This window comes from Varroa jacobsoni, unplaced genomic scaffold (genome assembly GCF_002532875.2).
Source record: "Varroa jacobsoni isolate VJ856 unplaced genomic scaffold, vjacob_1.0 scaffold_759, whole genome shotgun sequence".
NCBI classification, from domain to species: domain Eukaryota; kingdom Metazoa; phylum Arthropoda; class Arachnida; order Mesostigmata; family Varroidae; genus Varroa; species Varroa jacobsoni.
Window position 1 is genome coordinate 768521 of NW_019213661.1, and position 12843 is coordinate 781363.

A 12843-nucleotide genomic window follows, 5' to 3' on the forward strand; every position below is an offset into this window, starting at 1 on the left:
ATGGATTTTTTTCACCTAAAACCTCCGCCTTTGGAGCCTAAACCCGACATAAAATTCCCTTCACTACAACTGCAGTATACTGGCTGAGAAAAGAAAGTACTTTTGAATGGTATATAGTAGCACACCGTTTACATATAAAAAGAAAAGGAAACGTTAAAGACAAAACTGAAAGTATATATATAAATATGTGTGTGTGTGTGTATATATGTAACCCCTGTTCAAAGATTAATGCGTCGTTTAATCCAGATTGATAAGTATATATTTAATCCCAATTCAAGTTGCTCCTTCGAAGGGATCGAATGCCAATTGTATCTTCAATCTTTAAAACACTTTTCAAAATTTAGCTTCGGTATAGCCTTCAGGTTGTTTAAAGATTTCTCTATTATTTTCCGAAACGTTTTTTCTTCAGTCGAAGGGAACTAGGTTCGGTGAATACGGGGTTGGACCAACATACACATCGAGTTTTCCGCAAAAACTTCTGTAAGAGTGGTAAAGCGAGGGCCTTTGTATTGTCGTGATGAAGGACCCAACCCTTGTCGAGCCACAGTTCTAGTCTTCTGCGTCGGCCAGAGTCACGCAAGCTTTTTAAAACTTCTTTATAGCTTTCCTTGGTACTTGTATGAACTTATGATGAACGATTCCCTGACGTTGGAAGAAAACCGTAAGGAGCTCCATGTTCTTGCCTATGATTGTTGCCATAGGCCTTTTACGATGAAGATCGTCTTTGATAGGTTCCTGTGCGCGTTCAAAATATTTGAGCCACCTGTTCACTAAAGCTTTATAAACAGTAAATCCATTTTGGCGTTAGAATCAAAGATAAGACACGAGGGCGGACCACAACCTCTGTCAATCTCGGCAACAGCCGGTCATTCTCCGTCTTTGTTAACTGCACTGCAATGGTCGTCTATACTGATACATACCCGGAGGAGCTGTCACGCATCACATTTGTGATGCCCCTCTAGTACAGAATGTCTTGAATTTTTCGTAAAGGGTTCTCACGTGCTTTGCCTCAAGGGAGACTTGACAATATAATGGAAGGTTCTTTGTAATATAGTTTAGGGTGTTTGCTCCCCAAAGACCGCAAAGACACCAAAGACAAGTAAGACCTTGCGGGCTAAGTTCAGTATATATAAAAAAAAATTATTTAATAATAAAAGGTTGATGGATTGAAGCTGTGTCTTAAACTTGTGCGGCAAATCATAGGGGGATCTCAGCTTCTAGGTGATAGCGGTTTTGGACCGCCTCGCAGTCATAATTATTCGTGAGTCAAACATGAAGGCACGTTTATAATAGCAAGCGGTTCTATTTTTCAAGCAATCAGCGTTCCTTACCAGAAGAATAATCCCCTAGCGTAAATATTCATGCCTTTAGGATTCTGTGACAAGCTTGCCCACAAAAACACTAATAACAAAATAGCTTTTTAAAATTACTTAAGATGTACTCTATCATAAAAGTTAATTTTCTGACTCTTTTCTAAAGGATTAAACGCACTTTGTATTTTACTGAGAGTATAAGTTTATTATACCGTAACGCATGCATTACCTCACAAAAAGGGGGCCCAAGCGCTGAAATGAGCAGTTTATTGTCAGGTCTGTAGGTCCAACTAAATTACTCGCGTTATCGATAATTATAATAGAAGGCATCCGGAAATAGGTCACTCTTTTTTTCCAAAAGCTGCAAATAGGGCAATGGGACGCGTCAACCCCTTAGTTTCCGCGCCACTATATGCACCAAACAGCTAAAATCTTCGGCGAGTGGTAGACTTTTCCTCTGTCGCCTCGCAAACATCACGGCGAGTGCTCTCTTGTAGTGTTCGGCTTCTTTTTTAAATAACAGAACGCTCAGAAAAAAGCTTTGTGATGTCTGTAGTGCAATGAATCCTTTAGATAACGGAAGCATCCCTCAGTCGAAGCGCTGCTCTCCTCGGGACAATAAGAGCCTTTCCTCCTGCTTTTTGTTGTCGCAGTGTCTTGTGGACAAAATGTGGAAAAAATGGGTCGTCGAGCCTTATTTGGCAAATTTGCAAGTAGATTAAACCAAGCTTCCTCGGTTCGCGACAGCGAAGGATGTCGGTGGTAATGTTAAGAACAGAAGACGAACGGCTTGCTGCTGGTGCGAGAATGACTGCCTGCTTCCCGGATGCGTGGCTCTTTGAGTAGGCGTTGATCAACTAGGAAAGTGGATTCTGAAGGTTGGAAAGGGCTACGAGATAAGACGGCTGTTTGTGAGTGGTACAATGGGGCTATAAGATATATGATGATGTCTACGATATGACGATATTAATATCAATGTCATGCAGGGAACACACTACGCAACTTTCCAATCTCTCTGCATTTCGCCACTGACGGTTGCATATGATATTGGCTGTGAACAACCCACGTATCAGCCTAAAACTGGTTAGCTTTGGAACGTACCAACACACAAAATTTTTGAGTGAAAATGCCCTTTATCATACGCTTCGTCGTCCAGACCTAAGTGTTAACGCCTGCAGGCAGTACCAAATCCAGGAAGTGCACTACAAGGCATGGCGCCCCTTATATTTGTAAGACGCTAGCAGCTCAAACCACGGAAAGAACGTCCTGTGATGAGACTTTGAGTTACAACGCAACTACAGCAATATTTCTCCTCTGTTTTAATCATATTTAGCGCCATCTTCCTTACTGTAAAAATTAAATACATTAATCTGTCCTAAGCAAAAAATCATCGATGTCTGACATGCAAGTCGGTAGGTTATACTTGATGTAATACTCTTATATGGATTGCAAGAACGAAGTCTACTCTGGATGCGGAATTTATTATACAAAAATTTCCAAGAGTCTCTGGTCAATAATAGTCTATTTAATACAGTTTTTTGTATAACACATTAATTAAAAATACGACATCATCTTTCAAAGATGCATTGCAAAACACAATAAATACTACACTTATTCTGACATTTTAAACACATAACAAAAATCAACCTAGAAAGCGTACAGAATAAGGACAGCCACCCTTAACATCGGCAAATTAATACGAACAGCACTAACTCGAGAGTACATGTATAATCAATCAATAACGTATTTAGCGACCTCTCACTGTAGCTTGTACTCTTACTAATTGTATACCTTACTTATATATATATTTCCCTCCTTTCCCTGTTTCAAGGTCCTTCATCTTGTGTCTTTTTGTTTTTTTCTTCTCGCCTACTAACATGACTTAGCTGGTTTTTCAAGTGGCTGAGATGGTCGCGTATATTGCATTCAACTTCTCAAATGGGCAAATCTTTGGAGTCGGCTGAAAGCTTACAGTGGCTCCCGAAATGAGGACGAGCGGACGTCCCAGTAGTTAGGATTGGCTGACGCTTCAGCTTGCAGCCTCTTTAGCTTATTGTATCCTTTGCATGGTATGGGTTACCCCTAGCACATATCTCCGTCAAGAATACAGCCAGAGTTATTCATATTATTAATTTTATTAAATTACCTTCGCTTCGCAGTTTATTCACTACTTTCAAAGAAAACAGAGCAAAATCAACTTCGTAGCAAAGATAGATCATGCGAAGGGAAACGATAAAATTAGAATTACAATAATTTTACTTAAATATTATTCGGATACACCCACACTTCGAAACATCTATTGTAACATAATCCGATAGTCAAATTAAATAATCGCTTTGCTCTCAAATATTAATGATGCACTCATCCGCGTCACAACAATGGAAAATCAACAACAATTTTCTTAAAACTACAATTATTTCGCTAGCAGAAGGCTCGAATGTTTTCTATAAGCGCATGTTTTTTCTTTCTTTTTTCCAATCATAGCATAAACCCTCATACAGTCATACACCTTTAAAAGTAACATTGACCAAAAGTAAAGGGTCACGGCTCCGCACAAATTTACCGCAAGTTAGCGTAAAATTGACCAACCAGAACTCTTCTTTATTTTTTATGGGTTTAAAATCGACGAGTTTACAAGAAATACTTTTTAGCATGTGTGCACAAATGCTTTGGCTCTTTTTTGTACTTACCGTCGAGACCATATTTAAGCTGCCAACAATAATGCCAAATGTTGTTAGCTTAAATACATATTTTCACAATTGTTACTGAGAGATGTTTGGAACGATAAAGTACCAAGTTCATCAACTATGACTGCGCACAGGCTGACTCATGCCTAGAGGAATGTTTCGTGTCTTAAGTCTCTACTGCTAGCCTGGCAGGGCTTTCCACAAATGCATATTATTATTAGAGGATGCTTTTTTTTCAATATACTACCACAAAAAACCAAGGATTAAAACGCTCTGAAAAGATTGACTTCTTGTCTGATTGATTTAACGCAGGCTTGCCCACATATTATATATCTGATATATACTATCTTGAACGCATTGCTGCTATTGTTTGTCTAAATGGGAATAATGTCTATCTAACTTAGCGGGCTTCCGTATTACCCGATGATTGACAGCGGCTGTTCTCCTATTTAACCTTAGGTTTGTATTAAATCAAGTGCAGAAAATAGAACAGCAAGCAGCTTTGGATGATCTATACTTCAGAAAGACCTCAAATTTTATAGTTATCTACTTACAGCCTTCCTCTCTGTTAGTTACCGTCTACTGTCTTTAGCAAATACTCATCACTCCCTAATGTTCATGTTTATCTTTAATCTGTGACAGTCGGCATACGCAATCAGTGGCATCCGGTGTTCCGTTACACTTTTATTATACCAAAATGCCTTACTTCATCGCGAGTTTACTGCGCTTGTTCATAAAACAGAGAAATAGGCAAGAAATTCTAATAATAGTACCTTTGCCAATCCATGCTGGTAGTTACTACCATTTGAGTCGCAGAATGTCACGCGGTTATCAAATTTGTATAAACGAAGAACGATCAGCAGTTTTTGGCGCCATATAACCTACTGAACAATAACCAGTAGTATTGTCAACATTATAATGGGTTTTAACTTAATAAAACTTTACTATACTTTTCTGTTCAGATCTTATTAAATACCAAGCATTTTGAGCACCCTTCTGCTTTTACTTAAGCCCGTAAATACAAGAGCACTCATGCACTGTTTATGTCAAAGAAATACATCTGTTGAGTTAGTTTTATGGTTGTCGACCCGAATAAAATGAAGGAAAGCCAAGATAGCGCAAAGACAGTCCAATTCATTGTAAAATAAAATACAGCATTGAGATACTCTTAAAAGAATATCTATGCAATATGCGTGGTTTTAAAAGATTGCTCTTACTTAAGAAACTCATGGGCCTATTAAATTTCTGCACATACGCCCATCATTGAAACCAATGTTGTTGATGCCACCGATACAAACGCTGAATGCTGAGCTTCGCATTTATGCACTATACATGACAAAATAAGCATTCTTAAGCGACAGAATGTACTAGACCCAACGGATGAAACGCTGCCACTGGTTGGAGAAGGGAATCATTCGGATCGTTCATCAATGGAGACACCTGTAATAATATTAGGTCTTTGAAATCTTTTTTTAAATTCGAACAGAACGTGAGGATGTGGTCGGTCGTGTATGATAGGTTCGTGTGGTTGATGGCAGAATATGAAGTAGTAGCAATAGCAGTAACAGCCGAAATCGTAGACAACACCGAAAGACGGCTATATGAGCTGACAGTGACGAACGACAAAACACAAAATGCCAGAAAGTAACTGGGGTCTGATTGAAAGTTAAGAAACTAGGGAGGAGGATAAAATAGAGAGACAAAAAGGCAGACGCCGAATCGGAAAGGGAGTGGTGCCACGGTGCCACCTTGCACTTGGACGCGGAGAACAATTCTCAAGGGACAGAAAAAAGTTCGAATGGAAGCGAGAGGGAAAAAAGACAGATCCGTGGTTAGAGGTTCCGTGGCACGAAGGTAAAAAGAGTCGAGGGGCAGGTAAGCAAAAGGAAGGACGAAGGAACAACGATTACCTCATACCTGGAGTTTCTGCCTTGTCCCGTGCGCCCTTTTTCGCGTGAGATTCTCCGCATGATTGCCTCGTTGTCTGTCCGTTTTGTCTCTCGCCTGCCTTCGTCATCCTGTTCAATTGTTCCTCTTCCTTTTTCTCGCCTGCTCTTTCTCTTTATTCCACAAGAATTCGCAAGAGTCCACAAGACTCCGTTCTACCCTACTTGTCCGTATGGTCGGTTCCCCCTCCCTGCATACCTGTTTGCGCAATTTCAGTCTCCTTAAAATACAAACGTCTAGCACAGCATAGCCCCACCAGCCCCTTATAGCTCAGTTCGACGTTCTGCCCCCAACATTGGAAACAAAGAGGCATCAAAAAGGAAGAAAAGCGGTGCAGCGCAGTTCTGCGCTCACCGAGAAGGAATATCTCACTTTTGTGATTGGTGCAGTTTCGAATATCTAAAGAGAATTGCATAGTCACAAAAGTGATGGTGTCGCTCGGAATATCACCATTGTTATCCCAACGCAGACCTACTACAGAAAGCTGAATAATAGAAGAATATAACGAAACTGTATCAGAATCGACAGATTTCTGTAAACGCGCTCTAAAACTGTCATTAAAGGTGAGTTCTATCTACAGAAGTGTATGTAACGTGCTTACTTAATCTTATTTTACTTTGGTAGCCTAGCCTATCTCTTTTCATAAGTAACTACTGCAAATATATTAAAACAGACGTGAAAGTTATAAGAAGTCTGAGAATGATACAACAACAGTTCTTTTGAGTGCCTATGTAACCATATTGCGCAAAAGCAATATTCTTGTGAAATCGACGAGCGCACGTTGGGGTAATAAGTGATATCGTCTTTGTGTCCGCGCTGATCCGCTTTCCTTGCTGGTAACACAAATATAAAAAAAAATAAGTTGTTTTAAACAAATAGATTAATTAAGTGGTGAAGATATGTAATAGACACAGATCTGTCAGCTATTTTTGTTTCAACAGCGACAATACCAAATTAGTTTAATTGAAGCTGAGTTCTTCTTTAAATGAGTCGATGATTCAACTTAACAAGCGGTTTTGTCCTCTTGTAGTTGCTCTTGGAGCAGAGGAGTTACACTTTTTTTTCCTAACTCAATTCTATGCTCTCCGGTTGATTTGTTCTTATGAAGAAACACTTATCGAACGCGTAACCATCATCTCTAGTAATTATAAGTAAGTTTGCATCCGCCAAAAATGCCTCCAAGTGTGTTGTACCTGCTTCGCTGACGTGCACTAAATAATTACCCACGATTATTCCTTGAGCTCCTTGTCCGACACGGCAGAGTTCTTTCCGACCCATCTTTAAACCGCTCGTACAAGTACACGTGTAAATCGGTATATAAGCCGTTTCCATTCAAACATCCACTTCTCTTAACGGCAGACCCTATTTATAGCGCAACGCTATTGTATTACTGTAAGGGTGTACGTTTTTATTGTGTTACTAGCGAGTTACATCGCCTACAAGGGTTATGGTATATAAATAATCGGCTTAGTATCTCCGATCGGTAACTTCCATATGTCATAAGCAGGCTTAGTAGAAAAAATGTAAAATAGAAAATAGGTTAAGTCAGCAAAGCATCTTATCTATCTATGTGAGATAATGAATCTTCTTACTCAGTGCAAACTTACCGATTATATTAATTATCCTTTAAATTACTCTTTCAATAGTTGCTGGCCTAGTCACCATGACCACAACGAAACACAAAGCATTGAAAACAAAAATAGAGAAAGTCGTACAAAACGCTTCACGGAAAAAAATCTATGCTTAAATGCGCGCTTCTGGAAACTGTCTATTTTCAACAGCATGTGATGCATTACTATAATTACCCATTTTTCTACTGAGCGGTGAGCGGTGTATAGGTGTTGTCATAAATATAAAGCCCAAGAGTGATCTCAACGATAAAAGGAATACCAATAGGGACATAAGGAACTCCAGTGGGGAAACGTTTTATCTAAACAAAAAGCAGAAATCATTGATAATTCGACTCGAAACTACATAATAAGAAGGCAAGAGACAAATAAACAGCCAAATACCCAAATTAATGCGGAGGTTGACATTAGCTGTTTTAGCGTATAGCATCCTACATTCGCAAAAATCTTTCTACCACCCACACCTCCTGACGGCAAGGATTTTTTGATGAATTCTTTGCTTGACTGGTGCAGCAGCCCGTCGGAACCCCTGAGGCTGTAACGGAACAATCAGCCTTCCTTACTTCCTGCTCTCAAGCCGACCTGATAAAACCAGATTCTGCTTTTTTAAGTAAACCTCTTTGGAATAACCGGCGGCACTTTTTAAGAGCAATTGTTGCATCAATTCATCCTAACATATGCTGTCTTGGCTCTCTAGTTTGTCTCTTTAAAACTTATTTCGCCTTTCTAAAGAGTTTATGGCAACTCTGTATCACGCGCTACTTATAGTTTTTCATACATAGCTTTCTTATCTATGTATAATATCTATGTAGTTCATCAATGTTTTTACAATGTTATGCGAAGTAGCCCGAAAACCTAAACGACTTTTTTCGTACTCACACTACTGGCGGGCAACGAACCGCGAATTCTAAAGGGTATACGGATGTTCGCAGCACAGTTTTATTGCTTTACTTATGAACACGCCTTTTGCTTGACGCGGTACAGGCCAGTGAATAGCTGCCGGTAATACTAAGTACGATGACTTCTTTACTTCTTTCGTGTTTATTTTCGACGCTTTTTCTTTTGTCTATTTGAAAGGTGATGTTCTTGCGCTCACAGCGCTCAGCTTTTCCTTGCCATCCCTAGTCACTACCTCTGTTTGTTTCCCTACTACCTACCTTTCAATCAAAGCAAAGGAAGAAACAGAAAAAAAAATTATCAAGTGAAGAGAGTTTATTTAGCGGAATAACGAGATTTTCTTTCTTGCTCTACTGGTCATCCTTTCCTCGATCTTCTGCTCTCTAACAATTTACTCAATGAAACTGGGTTTGTACCGTTGGTGAAGTCCCTAGAGAAGGCCCTCGATGGCCCACAATAGACATCGTGTACAGCCTCTTTTACCGTCTAAACCTTCACCCTTGTGCTTGATTTAGCTCTCTTCACCTATAGGGCACATGCCTCACTGTCAGCTACCCATTCGACCTTGTGATGTAGTTAAATTGTTTAGATCAATTCTACTTTGTTTGTCTGTTATTTTTGCTCGAAGCCATACGACATGAAAACTATCTTCATTGACTTATTTTGTCTTAAAAGCGTGATTTTATATTTTTTTTTGCCAACGTACAGCTATACTTAATTCTCATTTTACTCTTTCCACTTTACAACCAAGTATAGCCTAATACGAATCCACGAAATCTAGTATCCGCGTTTCGCTGGACAAAAAAATACCGATGAAGTCATTTATTTTATAAAATACTGCTCCGCCGCATCTCAATATACATTTTCCTCCGTAAAAAAAATAAAAATGCTTTGCGGGCCTTTATATGATGTTATTTTATTTAAACCAGAGTAGGACTTCTTTGAAGAAAATACTGGGCACACATTTCAAAAAATAGTAATAATAGGGCAATGGAATAGGCACAAAAAACGTAAGGAGCTCTAATGTTTTTAAAATTATCATGTGGTGATTTTATTGAATAGAGTTTTATTGGTAATCATGCAAGACAAAGGTTATCGATCCTCATATAGGTTGTATCCCAACCATAGTGCTAGTGTAACCGATCCAGGAGCGTGGAAACGGACGGCCCGCAGCAGCAGTACGGGAAGCGAATGTAGAGCCACGAGTTACAATAGGAGTTATTAGTAACTGTCGAGCGTGCTATGATCTGTAAGTCAGGAGTGTTATGATTATGGAGTGATGGCGATCTGACTGAGAAACGATTCGGTTAGATCAAGGACAACAAGTACTTCGACAACAAGGTGCCTGAAGAGATTCGCGCCGGAGAAATAAAGCAAACAAGTCAGTGGCACAAGTCAGACAAGGAACAAAAGTGTAAGACAGTCCACAAATTGAGGATTCCATAGAGAAAAATTTGGGGATGAAGAATCAAGATAGGGTTTGCTCCGGAGAACAACAGCAGGATGAAGCAGCACTTCGCTTTTATTCAGCTATTGTCATCATGTTCAACGGAGCTCTTTTTCCTTTTAATGTCTGTATTGCCAATTGCTCCCCTGGCCCACGCTCATGCGTTGGCTCCAAGCAACCGTGCAACGCGTTATGTGAATGCATGTGTGTTGTGTAAGCATTATCGACAAAGTCATGCATATTCGCTCAAGCTGAAAATTAATACTAAACAATGCTCTTGTCGGCAAAAGGTGCAGCAGCTTCCCTGGTATTCAAGGTACGGTAACGTTCGGCTGAGCCGTGCTCAGCATCCACAGACGAAGTTGTTCATCTACTAGTGGTTCGATGAGAAGCAAATGGGAGGTGAACGAACAGACCGTAGCAAAAAGTTGTGTACCTTCTACTTCTCATGTGATGTTGAACACTAAACACTTGCATTTACGTTACTGAAAAAAACAAAAGCCGTTACTTTCATTTTTAAACTATTTGGATATTACGACGTTTAATCTCTTTGGTATTTGAAATTAACTTATTTACCACATGGAAGTATTCACTAAATATAGTTTTGAAGTTCTGTCATAGAGATAAGAACATTGCTTAGATTTAACATTATTACGATAGCTGTTCGTGATTGTCTACATATGACTTGACCAAATTTTTTGTCATGGGATGTAAGATAAGCGTAAACGAGCATACAACGATTTGGAGATAGTCGTGGAGAATGATCTAGATTCTCAACACGGATTAATGTTGAGTAAAAAATCACACTGCATCTTTGAAGACTCAAAGTTGGCTTTAAACATTTGAATTCGTTTTATCGACGAAACAAAAAATCTTCGGAGCCTTAAGTGCAATGATCTAGCTGTTTCAGATGCGTTTGACTGCCTATTTACTTACTGTTTAACGAACAACCTATTATCAGCGATATCTGCCCTTTAATTTCCTATGTCACGAGACAAAATGATATATCTCAAGTTAAAAATCATAATGTCCCATTAATTCAACAGGGGTTGGTTGATCTCTTCCTTGTTATTTGATCGCAGTATCATTCAGACATACAATCGTAACAATTTTTATATATACGCTTCGTGCAACATGGTTAAAGGGACCATTAAAAAAATATATATATAGATATATAAGCAAACGCGGAACCATCTTCTAACCGATGGAGGTTGAATATTGTAATTTCATGTATATATAACTAACGAAAAACATATTTTCATACTTCTTGATTTGCGTGATGTTAGAGCAGGCAATATACCTACAATGTTTGATCGAAGTGAAATCATCACATCATTCCTATCGCAGATTTGGTACAGCCTTCAGAAAGTGCTCCACGTTTTATAAAATTAGAAATTCTCCGTGGCCGCATAGAATATGTATAGATAGATAGAAATTGGTAAACCTATATGATCTGGATATTTAAATGGCATTCTCAAATTTACTTCATAACAATAGTTTTTCGAATTATGATCGCCGCCATGTTATTTGATCTCGTTAAAAATGTGTGCACATGTAGTCCGCGGGACTTCAGGCTACATTGAAAAAATATGTATTTATTCTTATTTGATAGGTAAATAAATGACCAGAGTTAATAACTTAGATCAGTTATTCTAGAATTAAAGATGTTGTAGTGCTTTATTTGTCTAAGACGCAATTACAAGGCTACTAACGCTAAGAACAGAGGCAGCAAGCTTGCAAGTAACATTATTACCGCTGTGCTAGCGCGAGGGCTGAGTGCGCAAACCACAGGCAGTTTCGCCCGACTAACAGCTGACCCTGCCCGATTTTCCATATATGGTGAAAGACTGAGTAAATGCAACATGTTTAGGTGATCTTACACTAATGCACTAAGATAATGAAAGTCATACAGTCAAGGCCTACCATCCACACACGTATTCTTAAATGATAACTCATCAATTTAGTTAAGACGATAGACATCAACACAGAATTATTGGGCTAGCACAAAAAAGAGCAGATATACCAGCTCAGAAATATTTCGGCCAAGTTCTACCGCTCACTAAATATAAGCTCTGCACAGAGAATCATCATTAAGTCACCAAAATAATTGCAAGAAGGCAAGAAAGGATGAATTGAGTTCACTGGAAAAACACAAGACATTTCATACCTATTTGGCCCAATCAATGTCCCGCCCACAGATTTTTCACAAGAGTGGCTATTAGGCTGTTGCGTTGAAGAGCCAGTATTACAAACGTATACGTTAGCGTTAAAAGTGGCATAGATTTTATTGGAATTAAATTACACTTAATAGGGATTCTTACACTGAACATCACAAATGACAAACTCTGACAAATGACAAAGACTCTTAGAGAGTCTTACAACCCTAATTTCACACAACCTGTTGCAACTGGGCATCAGGCCACTTCATTCAAAATAGCCGTGCCGATGGAGATTCAGACAAGCGAATAGGGCTAAGGCCTACCGATATATTTTCTGTGTTATCTGACTTCACAATTCGTAATTTCAATTATACAAAAATCTGACATTTACAAGACATGTACAGAAATACACATTGCGTCACAACAAGGCACTGCAGGCAATCGCAAAAATACAAAAGCGCAGCATCCTGCTCAGAAGAAATATAATATCAGCTCAAACAAACTGCCGTCATTACGTGACAAAGTAGGCAACAGCTTACACAAAGCAAGTCAACGCAGGTATTCGCACTCTTTAAATTATTGCACGCAGGACGACCGCAGAGTTATAACTGCAGCAATCTAGTCGAAAGTTTGGTAGCAGATGATTAAGTACGACGAAATTACGGCTATATTACTGCTAAAATAGAGTAACCTGGAATTATGCTTGAGTGAGCGTAACATAAATAACAAGGGCACATATTGATAATGGCATAATAATAATACATA